The sequence below is a fragment of the Phyllobates terribilis genome, unplaced genomic scaffold, assembly GCF_046119375.1.
Source record: "Phyllobates terribilis strain yellow unplaced genomic scaffold, ASM4611937v1 Scaffold_5__5_contigs__length_657084704, whole genome shotgun sequence".
Taxonomy (NCBI): Eukaryota; Metazoa; Chordata; class Amphibia; order Anura; family Dendrobatidae; genus Phyllobates; species Phyllobates terribilis.
This window is the reverse complement of record NW_027362765.1, coordinates 53,907,156-53,923,651: the sequence shown is the minus strand read 5'-3', so window position 1 is coordinate 53,923,651 and position 16,496 is coordinate 53,907,156. Positions and strand designations below refer to the sequence as shown.

The following is a 16,496-nucleotide window of genomic DNA, read 5'->3' as shown; positions in this document are numbered from 1 at the left end:
CTGTATACATGAGCACATCCAGCGTTATATTACTGTACATATACACATGGCAGAACTGGGGGAAGGGGGCACTATCTCCAGGAATGGAGGGGTTAATGCCCCCTGTATACATGAGCACATCCAGCGTTATATTACTGTACATATACACATGGCAGAACTGGGGGAAGGGGGGCACTATCTCCGGGAATGGAGGGGTTAATATCCCCAGTATACATGAGCACATCCAGCGTTATATTACTGTACATATACACATGGCAGCACTGGGGGAGGGGGCACTATCTCCGGGAATGGAGGGGTTAATGTCTCCTGTATACATGAGCACATCCAGCGTTATATTACTGTACATATACACATGGCAGAACTGGGGGAAGGGGGGCACTATCTCCAGGATTGGAGGGGTTAATGTCCCCTGTATACATGAGCACATCCAGCGTTATATTACTGTACATATACACATGGCAGAACTGGGGGAAGGGGGCACTATCTCCGGGAATGGAGGGGTTAATGCCCCCTGTATACATGAGCACATCCAGCGTTATATTACTGTACATATACACATGGCAGCACTGGGGGAGGGGGCACTATCTCCGGGAATGGAGGGGTTAACCCCTTAAGCCCCGGAGCATTTTTCGTTTTTGCATTTTCGTTTTTGCTCCCCTTGTTTCCAGAGCCATAGCGTTTTTATTTTTTGGTCAATATGGCCATGTGAGGGCTTATTTTTTGCGGGACGAGTTGTACTTTTCAACGCCATTACTAGTTTTATCATATCCTGTACGGGAAAACGGGAAAAAAATTCCAAGTGCGGTAAAATTGCAAAAAAAGTGCAATACCACAGATGTTTTTTATTTATTTTTTTTACCATGTTCACTGAATGCTAAAACTGACCTACCCTTCTTATTCTACAGGTCATTACGAGTTCACAGACACCAAACATGTATAGGTTCTTTTATATTTAAGTGGTGAAAAAAAATTCCAAAATTTGGTAAAAAAAAAAATTAAAAAAAAGCGCCATTTTCTAAGACCCGTAGCGTCTCCATTTTTCGTGATCTGGGGCTGGTTGACGGCTTATTTTTTGCGTGCCAGGCTGACGTTTTTATTGATAGCATTTGGGGTAGATCCGATGTTTTGATCGCCCGTTATTGCATTTTATTGCAATTTTGCGGCGACCAAAAAACGTAATTCTGGCGTTTAGAATTTTTTTCTCGCTACGCCGTTTACCGATCGGAATAATTCTTTTTTTATATTGATAGATCGGGCGATTCTGAACGCGGCGATACCAAATATGTGTATGTGGGTTTTTTTTTTATATATTTTATTTTGAATGGGGCGAAAGGGGGGTGATTTAAACTTTTATATTTTTTTATTTTTTTTTATATTTTTAAAAACTTTTTTTTTTTACTTTTTGCATGCTTCTATAGTCTCCATAGGAGACTAGAAGCAGCAGTTGTCCGATCGCCTCTGCTACATACAGGGGACGAGCAGGTCCCCTGCATGCAGCAGAAATGGTCCTGTGCTATGAGCGCCGACCACTAGGTGGCGCTCATAGCGACAAGATCATGACAACCACAGGCGTCTGCTGCAGACCCTGGGTTGTCATGCACGCCCATCGGCGACCCGCGATCACGTGACGGGGTCGCCGGTGGGCGGGGCTTATGACGCGCTACCCGGAAGCGCGCGTTAAATGCTGCTGTCGGAGATTGACAGCAGCATTTAACTGGTTAACAGCCGCGGGTGGATCGCGATTCCACCCGCGGCTGTTGCGGGCACATGTCAGCTGTAAGAATCAGCTGACATGTGCTCGGTTCAGTGAGGGCTCAGCGCCGGAGCCCTCACTGAACCGGCGGTACGCAAAAGTGCGTACTAATACGTCCCCGGTAAGTAAGGGGTTAATGTCCCCTGTATACATGAGCACATCCAGCGTTATATTACTGTACATATACACATGGCAGAACTGGGGGAGGGGGCACTATCTCCGGGAATGGAGGGGTTAATGCCCCCTGTATACATGAGCACATCCAGCGTTATATTACTGTACATATACACATGACAGAACTGGGGGAAGGGGGCACTATCTCCGGGAATGGAGGGGTTAATGTCCCCTGTATACATGAGCACATCCAGCGTTATATTACTGTACATATACACATGACAGAACTGGGGGAAGGGGGGACTATCTCCTGGAATGGAGGGGTTAATGCCCCCTGTATACATGAGCACATCCAGCGTTATATTACTGTACATATACACATGGCAGAACTGGGGGAAGGGGGCACTATCTTCTGGAATGGAGGGGTTTATGTCCCCTGTATACATGAGCACATCCAGAGTTATATTACTGTACATATGCACATGGCAGAACTGGGGGAAGGGGGGCACTATCTCCGGGAATGGAGGGGTTAATGCCCCCTGTATACATGAGCACATCCAGCGTTATATTACTGTACATATACACATGACAGAACTGGGGGAAGGGGGCACTATATCCGGGAATGGAGGGGTTAATGCCCCCTGTATACATGAGCACATCCAGCGTTATATTACTGTACATATACACATGGCAGAACTGGGGGAAGGGGGCACTATCTCCGGGAATGGAGGGGTTAATGCTCCCTGTATACATGAGCACATCCAGCGTTATATTACTGTACATATACACATGGTAGAACTGGGGGAAGGGGGCACTATCTCCGGGAATGGAAGGGTTAATGTCCCCTGTATACATGAGCACATCCAGCGTTATATTACTGTACATATACATATGGCAGAACTGGGGGAAGGGCGGGCACTACCTCCGGGAATGGAGGGGTTAATGTCCCCTGTATACATGAGCACATCCAGCGTTATATTACTGTACATATACATATGGCAGAACTGGGGGAAGGGCGGGCACTACCTCCGGGAATGGAGGGGTTAATGTCCCCTGTATACATGAGCACATCCAGCGTTATATTACTGTACATATACATATGGCAGAACTGGGGGAAGGGGGCACGATCTCCGGGAATGGAGGGGTTAATGCTCCCTGTATACATGAGCACATCCAGCGTTATATTACTGTACATATACACATGGTAGAACTGGGGGAAGGGGGCACTATCTCCGGGAATGGAGGGGTTAATGTCCCCTGTATACATGAGCACATCCAGCGTTATATTACTGTACATATACACATGGCAGAACTGGGGGAAGGGGGCGCTATCTCCAGGAATGGAGGGGTTAATGCCCCCTGTATACATGAGCACATCCAGCGTTATATTACTGTACATATACACATGGCAGAACTGGGGGAAGGGGGCACTATCTCCAGGAATGGAGGGGTTAATGTCCCCTGTATACATGAGCACATCCAGCATTATATTACTGTACATATATACATGGCAGAACTGGGGGAAGGGGGCACTATCTCCAGGAATGGAGGGGTTAATGCTCCCTGTATACATGAGCACATCCAGCGTTATATTACTGTACATATACACATGGTAGAACTGGGGGAAGGGGGCACTATCTCCGGGAATGGAGGGGTTAATGTCCCCTGTATACATGAGCACATCCAGCGTTATATTACTGTACATATACACATGGCAGAACTGGGGGAAGGGCGGGCACTATCTCCGGGAATGGAGGGGTTAATGTCCCCTGTATACATGAGCACATCCAGCGTTATATTACTGTACATATACACATGGCAGAACTGGGGGAGGGGGCACTATCTCCAGGAATGGAGGGGTTAATGCCCCCTGTATACATGAGCACATCCAGCGTTATATTACTGTACATATACACATGGCAGAACTGGGGGAAGGGGGCACTATCTCCGGGAATGGAGGAGTTAATGTCCCCTGTATACATGAGCACATCCAGTGTTATATTACTGTACATATACACATGGCAGAACTGGGGGAAGGGGGCACTATCTCCGGGAATGGAGGGGTTAATGCCCCCTGTATACATGAGCACATCCAGCGTTATATTACTGTACATATACACATGGCAGAACTGGGGGAAGGGGGCACTATCTCCGGGAATGGAGGGGTTAATGCCCCCTGTATACATGAGCACATCCAGCGTTATATTACTGTACATATACACATGGCAGCACTGGGGGAGGGGGCACTATCTCCGGGAATGGAGGGGTTAATGTCCCCTGTATACATGAGCACATCCAGCGTTATATTACTGTACATATACACATGGCAGAACTGGGGGAGGGGGCACTATCTCCAGGAATGGAGGGGTTAATGCCCCCTGTATACATGAGCACATCCAGCGTTATATTACTGTACATATACACATGGCAGAACTGGGGGGAGGGGGGCACTATCTCCGGGAATGGAGGGGTTAATGCCCCCTGTATACATGAGCACATCCAGCGTTATATTACTGTACATATACACATGGCAGAACTGGGGGAAGGGGGCACTATTTCCGGGAACGGAGGGGTTACTGCCCCCTGTATACATGAGCACATCCAGCGTTATATTACTGTACATATACACATGGCAGAACTGGGGGAAGGGGGCACTATCTCCGGGAATGGAGGAGTTAATGTCCCCTGTATACATGAGCACATCCAGTGTTATATTACTGTACATATACACATGGCAGAACTGGGGGAAGGGGGCACTATCTCCAGGAATGGAGGGGTTAATGCCCCCTGTATACATGAGCACATCCAGCGTTATATTACTGTACATATACACATGGCAGAACTGGGGGAAGGGGGGCACTATCTCCGGGAATGGAGGGGTTAATATCCCCAGTATACATGAGCACATCCAGCGTTATATTACTGTACATATACACATGACAGCACTGGGGGAGGGGGCACTATCTCCGGGAATGGAGGGGTTAATGTCTCCTGTATACATGAGCACATCCAGCGTTATATTACTGTACATATACACATGGCAGAACTGGGGGAAGGGGGGCACTATCTCCAGGATTGGAGGGGTTAATGTCCCCTGTATACATGAGCACATCCAGCGTTATATTACTGTACATATACACATGGCAGAACTGGGGGAAGGGGGCACTATCTCCGGGAATGGAGGGGTTAATGCCCCCTGTATACATGAGCACATCCAGTGTTATATTACTGTACATATACACATGGCAGCACTGGAGGAGGGGGCACTATCTCCGGGAATGGAGGGGTTAACCCCTTAAGCCCCGGAGCATTTTTCGTTTTTGCATTTTCGTTTTTGCTCCCCTTGTTTCCAGAGCCATAGCGTTTTTATTTTTTGGACAATATGGCCATGTGAGGGCTTATTTTTTGCGGGACGAGTTGTACTTTTCAACGCCATTACTAGTTTTATCATATCCTGTACGGGAAAACGGGAAAAAAATTCCAAGTGCGGTAAAATTGCAAAAAAAGTGCAATACCACAGATGTTTTTTATTTTTTTTTTTTACCATGTTCACTGAATGCTAAAACTGACCTACCCTTCTTATTCTACAGGTCATTACGAGTTCACAGACACCAAACATGTATAGGTTCTTTTATATTTAAGTGGTGAAAAAAAATTCCAAAATTTGGTAAAAAAATAAATAAAAAAAAAGCGCCATTTTCTAAGACCCGTAGCGTCTCCATTTTTCGTGATCTGGGGCTGGTTGATGGCTTATTTTTTGCGTGCCAGGCTGACGTTTTTATTGATAGCATTTGGGGTAGATCCGATGTTTTGATCGCCCGTTATTGCATTTTATTGCAATTTTGCGGCGACCAAAAAACGTAATTCTGGCGTTTAGAATTTTTTTCTCGCTACGCCGTTTACCGATCGGAATAATTCTTTTTTTATATTGATAGATCGGGCGATTCTGAACGCGGCGATACCAAATATGTGTATGTGGGTTTTTTTTTTACATATTTTATTTTGAATGGGGCGAAAGGGGGGTGATTTAAACTTTTATATTTTTTTATTTTTTTTTATATTTTTAAAAACTTTTTTTTTTTACTTTTTGCATGCTTCTATAGTCTCCATAGGAGACTAGAAGCAGCAGTTGTCCGATCGCCTCTGCTACATACAGGGGACGAGCAGGTCCCCTGCATGCAGCAGAAATGGTCCTGTGCTATGAGCGCCGACCACTAGGTGGCGCTCATAGCGACAAGATCATGACAACCACAGGCGTCTGCTGCAGACCCTGGGTTGTCATGCACGCCCATCGGCGACCCGCGATCACGTGACGGGGTCGCCGGTGGGCGGGGCTTATGACGCGCTACCCGGAAGCGCGCGTTAAATGCTGCTGTCGGAGATTGACAGCAGCATTTAACTGGTTAACAGCCGCGGGTGGATCGCGATTCCACCCGCGGCTGTTGCGGGCACATGTCAGCTGTAAGAATCAGCTGACATGTGCTCGGTTCAGTGAGGGCTCAGCGCTGGAGCCCTCACTGAACCGGCGGTACGCAAAAGTGCGTACTAATACGTCCCCGGTAAGTAAGGGGTTAATGTCCCCTGTATACATGAGCACATCCAGCGTTATATTACTGTACATATACACATGGCAGAACTGGGGGAGGGGGCACTATCTCCGGGAATGGAGGGGTTAATGCCCCCTGTATACATGAGCACATCCAGCGTTATATTACTGTACATATACACATGGCAGAACTGGGGGGAGGGGGGCACTATCTCCGGGAATGGAGGGGTTAATGCCCCCTATATACATGAGCACATCCAGCGTTATATTACTGTACATATACACATGGCAGAACTGGGGGAGGGGGCACTATCTCCGGGAATGGAGGGGTTAATGTCTCCTGTATACATGAGCACATCCAGCGTTATATTACTGTACATATACACATGGCAGAACTGGGGGAGGGGGCACTATCTCCGGGAATGGAGGGGTTAATGTCCCCTGTATACATGAGCACATCCAGCATTATATTACTGTACAGTCATGGCCAAAAGTTTTGAGAATGACACCAAAATTATATTTTCACATGATCTGCTGGCCTCTGGTTTTTATTAGTGTTTGTCTGATGTTTATATCACATACAGAAATATAATTGCAATCATATTATGAGTACCAATAGGTTATATTGACAGTTAGAATCAGTTAATGCAGCAAGTCAATATTTGCAGTGTTGCCCCTTCTTCTTCAAGACCTCTGTAATTCTCCCTGGCATGCTCTCAATCAACTTTTGGACCAAATCCTGACTGATAGCAGTCCATTCTTGCATAATCAATGCTTGCATTTTGCCAGAATTTGTTGGTTTTTGTTTGTCCACCCGTCTCTTGATGATTGACCACAGGTTCTCAATGGGATTAAGATCTGGGGAGTTTCCAGGCCATGGACCCAAAATCTCTATGTTTTGTTCCATGAGCCATTTAGTTATCACCTTTGCTTTATGGCAAGGTGCTCCATCATGCTGGAAAAGGCATTGTTGGGCGCCAAACTGCTCTTGGACGGTTGGGAGAAGTTGCTCTTGGAGGACATTCTGGTACCATTCTTTATTCCTGGCTGTGTTTTTAGGCAAGACTGTGAGTGAGCCGATTCCCTTGGCTGAGAAGCAACCCCACACATGAATGATTTCAGGATGCTTTACAGTTGGCATGAGACAAGACTGGTGGTAGCGCTCACCTCTTCTTCTCCGAATAAGCTGTTTTCCAGATGTCCCAAACAATCGAAAAGGGGATTCATCAGAGAAAATGACTTTGCCCCAGTCCTCAGCAGTCCACTCCCTGTACCTTTTGCAGAATATCAGTCGGTCCCTGATGTTTTTTCTGGAGAGAAGTGGCTTCTTTGCTGCCCTCCTTGAAAACAGCCCTTGCTCAAAGAGTCTCCGCCTCACAGTGCGTGCAGAAGCACTCACACCAGCCTGCTGCCATTTCTGAGCAAGCTCGGCACTGCTGGTAGTCCGATCCCGCAGCTGAAACAGGTTTAAGATACGGTCCTGGCGCTTGCTGGTCTTTCTTGGGCGCCCTGGAGCCTTTTTGACAACAATGGAAGCTCTCTCCTTGAAGTTCTTGATGATGCGATAGATTGTTGACTGAGGTGCAATCTTTGTAGCTGCGATACTGTTCCCTGTTAGGCCATTTTTGCGCAGTGCAATGATGGCTGCATGTGTTTCTTTAGAGATAACCATGGTTAACTGAAGAGAAACAATGATACCAAGAACCAGCCTCCTTTTAAAGTGTCCAGTGATGTCATTCTTACTTAATCATGACTGATTGATCGCCAGCCCTGTCCTCATCAACACCCACACTTGTGTTAATGGATCAATCACTAAAACGATGTTAGCTGCTCCTTTTAAGGCAGAACTGCAATGATGTTGAAATGTGTTTTGGGGGTTAAAGTTCATTTTCTGGGCAAATATTAACTTTGAAAGTACAGTAATTGCTGTTAAGCTGATCACTCTTTGACATTCAGGAGTATATGCAAATTGCCATTACAAAAAATGAAGCAGTAAACTTTGGAAAAATTATTATTTGTCTCATTCTCAATACTTTTGGCCATGACTGTACATATACACATGGCAGAACTGGGGGAAGGGGGGCACTATCTCCGGGAATGGAGGGGTTAATGTCCCCTGTATACATGATTACATCCAGCGTTATATTACTGTACATATACACATGGCAGAACTGGGGGAAGGGGGCACTATCTCCGGGAATGGAGGGGTTAATGCCCCCTGTATACATGAGCACATCCAGCGTTATATTACTGTACATATACACATGGCAGAACTGGGGGAAGGGGTGCACTATCTCCGGGAATGGAGGGGTTAATGTCCCCTATATACATGAGCACATCCAGCGTTATATTACTGTACATATACACAGGGCAGAACTGTGGGAAGGGGGCACTATCTCCGGGAATGGAGGGGTTAATGCCCCCTGTATACATGAGCACATCCAGCGTTATATTACTGTACATATACACATGGCAGCACTGGGGGAGGGGGCACTATCTCCGGGAATGGAGGGGTTAATGTCTCCTGTATACATGAGCACATCCAGCGTGTTATTACTGTACATATACACATGGCAGCACTGGGGGAGGGGGCACTATCTCCGGGAATGGAGAGGTTAATGCCCCCTGTATACATGAGCACATCCAGCGTTATATTACTGTACATATACACATGGCAGCACTGGGGGAGGGGGCACTATCTCCGGGAATGGAGAGGTTAATGCCCCCTGTATACATGAGCACATCCAGCGTTATATTACTGTACATATACACATGGCAGAACTGGGGGAAGGGGGCACTATCTCCGGGAATGTAGCGGTTAATGTCCCCTGTATACATGAGCACATCCAGCATTATATTACTGTACATATACACATGGCAGAACTGGGGGAAGGGGGCACTATCTAAGGGAATGGAGGGGTTAATGTCCCCTGTATACATGAGCACATCCAGCGTTATATTACTGTACATATACACATGGCAGAACTGGGGGGAGGGGGCACTATCTCCGGGAATGGAGGGGTTAATGCCCCCTGTATACATGAGCACATCCAGCGTTATATTACTGTACATATACTCATGGCAGAACTGGGGGAAGGGGGGCACTATCTCCAGGAATGTAGCGGTTAATGCCCCCTGTATACATGAGCACATCCAGCGTTACATTACTGTACATATACACATGGCAGAACTGGGGGAGGGGGCACTATCTCCGGGAATAGAGAGGTTAATGCCCCCTGTATACATGAGCACATCCAGCGTTATATTACTGTACATATACACATGGCAGAACTGGGGGGAGGGGGGCACTATCTCCGGGAATGGAGGGGTTAATGTCCCCTGTATACATGAGCACATCCAGCGTTATATTACTGTACATATACACATGGCAGAACTGGGGGAAGGGGGCACTATCTCCAGGAATGGAGGGGTTAATGTCCCCTGTATACATGAGAACATCCAGCGTTATATTACTGTACATATACACATGACAGAACCGGGGGAAGGGGGCACTATCTCCAGGAATGGAGGGGTTAATGTCCCCTGTATACATGAGCACATCCAGCGTTATATTACTGTACATATACACATGGCAGAACTGGGGGAGGGGGCACGATCTCCGGGAATGGAGGGGTTAATGCCCCCTATATACATGAGCACATCCAGCGTTATATTACTGTACATATACACATGGCAGAACTGGGGGAAGGGGGCACTATCTCCAGGAATGGAGGGGTTAATGTCCCCTGTATACATGAGAACATCCAGCGTTATATTACTGTACATATACACATGACAGAACCGGGGGAAGGGGGCACTATCTCCAGGAATGGAGGGGTTAATGCCCCCTGTATACATGAGCACATCCAGCGTTATATTACTGTACATATACACATGGCAGAACTGGGGGAAGGGGGCACTATCTCCAGGAATGGAGGGGTTAATGCCCCCTGTATACATGTGCACATCCAGCGTTATATTACTGTACATATACACATGGCAGAACTGGGGGAAGGGGGCCACTATCTCCGGGAATGGAGGGGTTAATGCCCCCTGTATACATGAGCACATCCAGCGTTATATTACTGTACATATACACATGGCAGAACTGGGGGAAGGGGGCCACTATCTCCGGGAATGGAGGGGTTAATGCCCCCTGTATACATGAGCACATCCAGCGTTATATTACTGTACATATACACATGGCAGAACTGGGGGAAGGGGGCACTATCTCCAGGAATGGAGGGGTTAATGCCCCCTGTATACATGTGCACATCCAGCGTTATATTACTGTACATATACACATGGCAGAACTGGGGGAAGGGGGCCACTATCTCCGGGAATGGAGGGGTTAATGCCCCCTGTATACATGTGCACATCCAGCGTTATATTACTGTACATATACACATGGCAGAACTGGGGGAAGGGGGGCACTATCTCCGGGAATGGAGGGGTTAATGCCCCCTGTATACATGAGAACATCCAGTGTTATATTACTGTACATATACACATGGCAGAACTGGGGGAAGGGGGCCACTATCTCCAGGAATGGAGGGGTTAATGTCCCCTGTATACATGAGCACATCCAGCGTTATATTACTGTACATATACACATGGCAGAACTGGGGGAAGGGGCCACTATCTCCAGGAATGGAGGGGTTAATGTCCCCTGTATACATGAGCACATCCAGCGTTATATTACTGTACATATACACATGGCAGAACTGGGGGAGGGGGGCACTATCTCCGGGAATGGAGGGGTTAATGTCCCCTGTATACATGAGCACATCCAGTGTTATATTACTGTACATATACACATGGCAGAACTGGGGGGAGGGGGCACTATCTCCGGGAATGGAGGGGTTAATGTCCCCTGTATACATGAGCACATCCAGCGTTATATTACTGTACATATACACATGGCAGAACTGGGGGAGGGGGGCACTATCTCCGGGAATGGAGGGGTTAATGTCCCCTGTATACATGAGCACATCCAGCGTTATATTACTGTACATATACACATGGCAGAACTGGGGGAAGGGGGCACTATCTCCGGGAATGGAGGGGTTAATGTCCCCTGTATACATGATCACATCCAGCGTTATATTACTGTACATATACACATGGCAGAACTGGGGGAGGGGGCACTATCTCTGGGAATGGAGGGGTTAATGTCCCCTGTATACATGAGCACATCCAGCGTTATATTACTGTACATATACACATGGCAGAACTGGGGGAAGGGGGGCACTATCTCCGGGAATGGAGGGGTTAATGCCCCCTGTATACATGAGCACATCCAGCGTTATATTACTGTACATATACACATGGCAGAACTGGGGGAGGGGGCACTATCTCCGGGAATGGAGGGGTTAATGCCCCCTGCGCCCAGTAATGGGGGACTCCACATACCTCCACCTGCAGAGCCGCCACCACATATAGTGTAGATTTTGGGATGTATGGCCTCCTTCCATGTAAGATGTCATTTCCGGGGGCGTGTCCTGGCTGCTTTATGGGCGTGTTCTAGTTCAGCACTCCAGATGCCATAGACACAGCTGCCAGTGAAGCTGCAGGAGGAGGTTGGTGTCCTGAGAAACAGGAGTTTGGTTTATTAAAGGGGTTTGTCCAGTACTTTTAAAAAAAATGCCAGTGTGTTTTAATGATAAATACAACCTTCTTTCTAATTACCTCTTGGTGCTGTTTCTGCCTGTTAGTGGCGCTATCGGTAGCCGCTCTCAGGCAGCACGTGAGCTGTCCTCGTTCACTGGGAAAACGCGCGGTGGATGCTGGGTGTGATGCAGGGGAATAACCCCGCCCACAATCCAGCAGCCATCGGTGGAACGCGGAAGAGAGACCCCTGGCTGTAGCCGCAACTTGTCGTGACGTCAGCGTGGGGTCACGTGCTGCGTGTGAGCGGCCACCGATAGCGCCACTCACAGGCAGTATCAGCAGCGCAAGGTAATTAGAAAGAAGGTTGTACTTATCATTAAAACACACTGGCATTTTTTTTTAAGTACCAGACAACCCCTTTAAGGCTATGTGCCCACGATGCAGAAATGCTGCAGATTTTTTCCTGAGCGTTTCTGCATCTCCCTGGCAGAAAAAACGCATGCGGATTGTTCATGCAGATTGTACATGCGGATTGTACATGCGGATTGTACATGTGGATTGTTCATGCGGATTGTACATGTGGATTGTTCATGCGGATTGTAAATGCGGATTGTTCATGCGGATTGTACATGCGGATTGTTCATGCGGATTGTTCATGCGGATTGTTAATGCGGATTGTTCATGCGGATTGTACATGCGGATTGTTCATGCGGATTGTTCATGCGGATTGTACATGCGGATTGTACATGCGGATTGTTCATGCGGATTGTTCATGCGGATTGTACATGCGGATTGTTCATGCGGATTGTACATGCGGATTGTTCATGCGGATTGTTCATGCGGATTGTACATGCGGATTGTACATGCGTTTTTCCTGCCAGGGACAAGCAGATGTGAAGCGTTCTTCACATGCATTTCCGCATGCGGGTTGACAAGCGCTTTCCAAGCGATTTTAGCATCATTTGGAAAGTGCTTGTCAACTTGGTCACACTATATAAATCCATGCAAACGGCGGTATAAAAAATTATACTCACCTTCCGATGGCCCCTGCTCTCCTTCTCTGCTGCGTCCGATGTCTTTGGCTGCTCGCAGTGGTGTAAAAGGACCTTCCATGACGTCATTTAGTCATGTGGCAGGTCAACCGACCCCCGACGCCAGCGGTCACTTGACCTGTCACATGACTAAATGACGCCATGTAAGGTCCTTTTACCACCACGAGCGCCTGTTGAGCCAGGCGCACCGCGGGAGCAGACAGGGGGCCATCAGAGCGTAAGTATATGTTTATTTTTCTTAACTACAGGTACTATGGTACTCGGGTCTGGAGGAGAGTTTCCTATTCTGCAGATCCAGGTACCATTCGCACATTGAATCGCATAATATACGAATTTGTACGTGTAGTCATGCGGATGTTATGCGGTCTAATGCAAGTCAATGGCCGCTAAAACGCAGCGATTCCGCAAAATTAATGGACGTGCTGCGGAAATTTCCGCAGCATGTGCACAGCACATGCGGATTATCACTGGGATCCATTGCAGACCTATTACCAAGCGCTTTTTAAGCATTTCCGCGGCGGAAATTGCGCTGCGGAAACGCTTAAAAAACACATAGTGGGCACACAGCCTAATAGCTCGTCTGATGTCTTCTCTTGTTGTTTTCATGGTGAGGGGGCTGATACTTTGGGGGTGAGGGATTTGGGGGGGGGGTTAATGCTTTAGGGGCATCTGGTGGGGTTAATTAATGCTTGTGGAGATCTTAGGGGGTTCTGGGGAATAATGCAAGGGTAATTCGGGCTTGTGGGGGGATGCTGCAGTTCTGTGAGGTCTCTGTGGGGGTGCTGCTGGCATGTGGGGGCTCTGGGGGGGATCCTGCGAGCTTGGGGGGATGCTGCTGGCTTGTGGTTGCTCTGTGGGGGGGATGCTGCGGTTCTGTGAGGGTTCTGTGGGGGATGCTGCTGGCTTGTGGGGGCTTTGTGGGGGGGATGCTGTGGGCTTGTGGGGGAGATGCAGGCTTGTGGGTGTTTGGTAGGATTTGGGGTGATGGTTTATGGTTGGTGGGGGGGTGGCATCTGGTGGGGCTTGATGTGGGGTGGGCCGTCTGGGATTTGGGGTGGGGGTTTTTGCTTTGGGGCCCTCTGGTTGGTGTGGGGGGATTAATCCTGGGGTTCCTCTGTGGGGTGATTAATGCGGGGGGGACTTGGGGTGGGAGATTTAATGCTTTTTTGGGGGACACAAACCATATGTGTATGCTGCTGACACTATGCAAAAAAAAGAGTACACCACCGACTGGCACAAAGCTAATCAGTTTTAGCTTAGTGTCAGTAGGAGGCAGAAACAGGTCTGGACCCAGGCCTGTTTCTATCTTAGTGTGCTTTTACATTGCGTTTTGTGTCCCCGTCGAGGCATACGTCTGAAATCCCCAGCAAAACAGGGTCTGGACAGAGGCGCTGACTGTGACCATAGACTGCAATGGTGACGGCAGAACGAACGTGTGCCATCCACTCTTTTCAGGTGTGTACACCCACAGGAGGCAGACTCTCAGACATAGTAGACTGTGCCTGAGTGTCCGCCTCCTGTAGGAGTACACTCCCGAAAAAAGTGCACGGAAGAGCGCACATTCGCTCTGCCGTCACCATTGCTGTCTATTTCCCCCGTCATCGCATAAGTCCAGACCTCGTTTTGCGGGGATTTCGGATGTATTCCCCGATGGGGGACACAGAACACAATGTGAAAGTAGCTTTAAGGGTTTTTTTTACATTTTTTATTAATGATTCCCCTTTTTCTTTCAGATACGGTTTGCGAGAGCGACAGTGAAATTGTGTCACTCTGATCACCCACCTTGAGTTGTTTCACTACTGTATCCTCTGTGGTCTACGAGGCAGGACCATAACACATCAAGAGTGTTTGGGGTTCCCTGGCAAACGGTCCTTGCCACTAATCCACTGCCCGCTCTCCCCCCAGAGCCAGAAGTTGCAGGGAGGGAAGACGTATCCGTTACCTGCCAGCCGCCTAAAGGTCTGTGTCCAGGTTAGCTCATACCCGTCTTCATCATCGGTCTGCGAAGAAGGATTCCGGATCTTCAGGACAGATATATCCTACCAGGCAGTGAGGGGGCTCCAATAAGGAAAAAAAATTATAAAAAATAAGAAATATAAAAAAAAGAGAAGGGACGCTGCGTCTGCATTTTCCAGAGGTTCCTGCATCCTCTCTCTTAAAAAAAAATCCAGGCTCCGGTCTAGGCCTTCTCCGGTGGCCGGGTCACACCCCCTGCGGCACGAACAATTACGCACGCCGGCTCTCCAGCACTTTCCGCCCCCAACACCTATCAGGGAGCACTTTGCATTCTGGTGTGCGAGAACCCTGCTCGTGTTTTTCCTGATGCCGCCTCTTCCCCATTCCGCTCGGCGCCATCTTTCTTTCGCCAGTTTATAACACTGCCGCAGCTCACCTGAACTCTGCAGCCTCATCGCCTGGTTCTGCCGGATCTCCGCTGCCTTCAGCCTCTCCAGGTCCCCAAAATACAGGGTCTGAGTAATCTCTGCCACCGGGGGGGGGGGGGGGCAGCTCTTTATCCACAGCCTAGCTCCCCTCTAGCACCTGTTTTTTTCTCTTCTCACTCCCATTGTCCTGCATTTTACATGTTTCTACTGTAACAAAATATTTCCCTCTGGTCAGACCTGTTCCCTCTGCCAGGACTGCTGTCCGCCCAGTAACAAGAGTGTGCCCCTCCTGCAGCCGCATATTCAGCCCTGGCAGCCGGCAACATCACCATCCACAGGGCCTTATGGCTGAAATCATGGAACGCGGATTTTAGCGTCCAAAAAGTCCCTTACCAGCCTCCTTTTCCAGGGCTCTCACCTTTTCGAAGAGCTAGATAAGATAATCTCTAACGCCATGGGGGGGGGGGGGGGGGGCGTAAGAGTATTCTGCTAAGCGCCCTCCTCCCAAGAGACGCACTGTCCAGTTTTGGTCATTTCGGAAATTTTCAGTCTAGTACAGCAACCAACTGGACAACTCTCTGGGGCGTCACCAACACAAGAGACCTTACTTCAAGCTAGCCCCCTCCTGGTATAAAGTTTTCAATGCTAATAAAATGTACTTTTATAAAATTAGAATTATTTCTATATATAATGTTAAAATGTTCTTCATACAATATTTCTACAATTAAACGTTTGAGATTTCTGTGGTAATGGTTATTTGTTTCTTTTAAACCTGTTCTGAATGTAAATAAAACATTTCTCTGATTAAGCTTCCACTTTGTATTTTAGCCTTTTATTTTATGTACTAGATGGTGGCCCGATTCAAACGCATCGGGTATTCTAGAATATGTATGCGGTACACCGGGCGCAATCAGCAGAGCTGTGTTTAAATTTGGCGCCAATATCGCTGATTGGTCGCGGCCGGCGGCACGACCAATCAGCGAACCGTGTTAGTGAGGGACAGAGAACCTGTTTGAATTTGGCGCTAATCAGCACAG

The 16,496-nt window shown here is 48.0% G+C and overlaps 1 protein-coding gene and 1 long non-coding RNA gene across 2 annotated transcripts in view; one reads left to right on the top strand and one right to left on the bottom strand.

The window, feature by feature from the left end:
* LOC141271945 (uncharacterized) overlaps positions 1 to 11,925 on the bottom strand; it is a 121,897-nt gene extending 109,972 nt beyond the window's left edge. The window contains exon 1 of the mRNA XM_073682191.1: positions 11,826 to 11,925. The gene's annotated coding sequence lies outside the window, so the exon portion shown is untranslated. The remainder of the gene's footprint in view (positions 1 to 11,825) is intronic.
* LOC141271965 (uncharacterized) lies at positions 11,924 to 16,272 on the top strand. Its single transcript, XR_012321955.1, has 2 exons — positions 11,924 to 11,992; positions 14,809 to 16,272. It is a non-coding gene; the product is annotated as an uncharacterized lncRNA (long non-coding RNA).
* Positions 16,273 to 16,496: the final 224 nt, after the last annotated feature.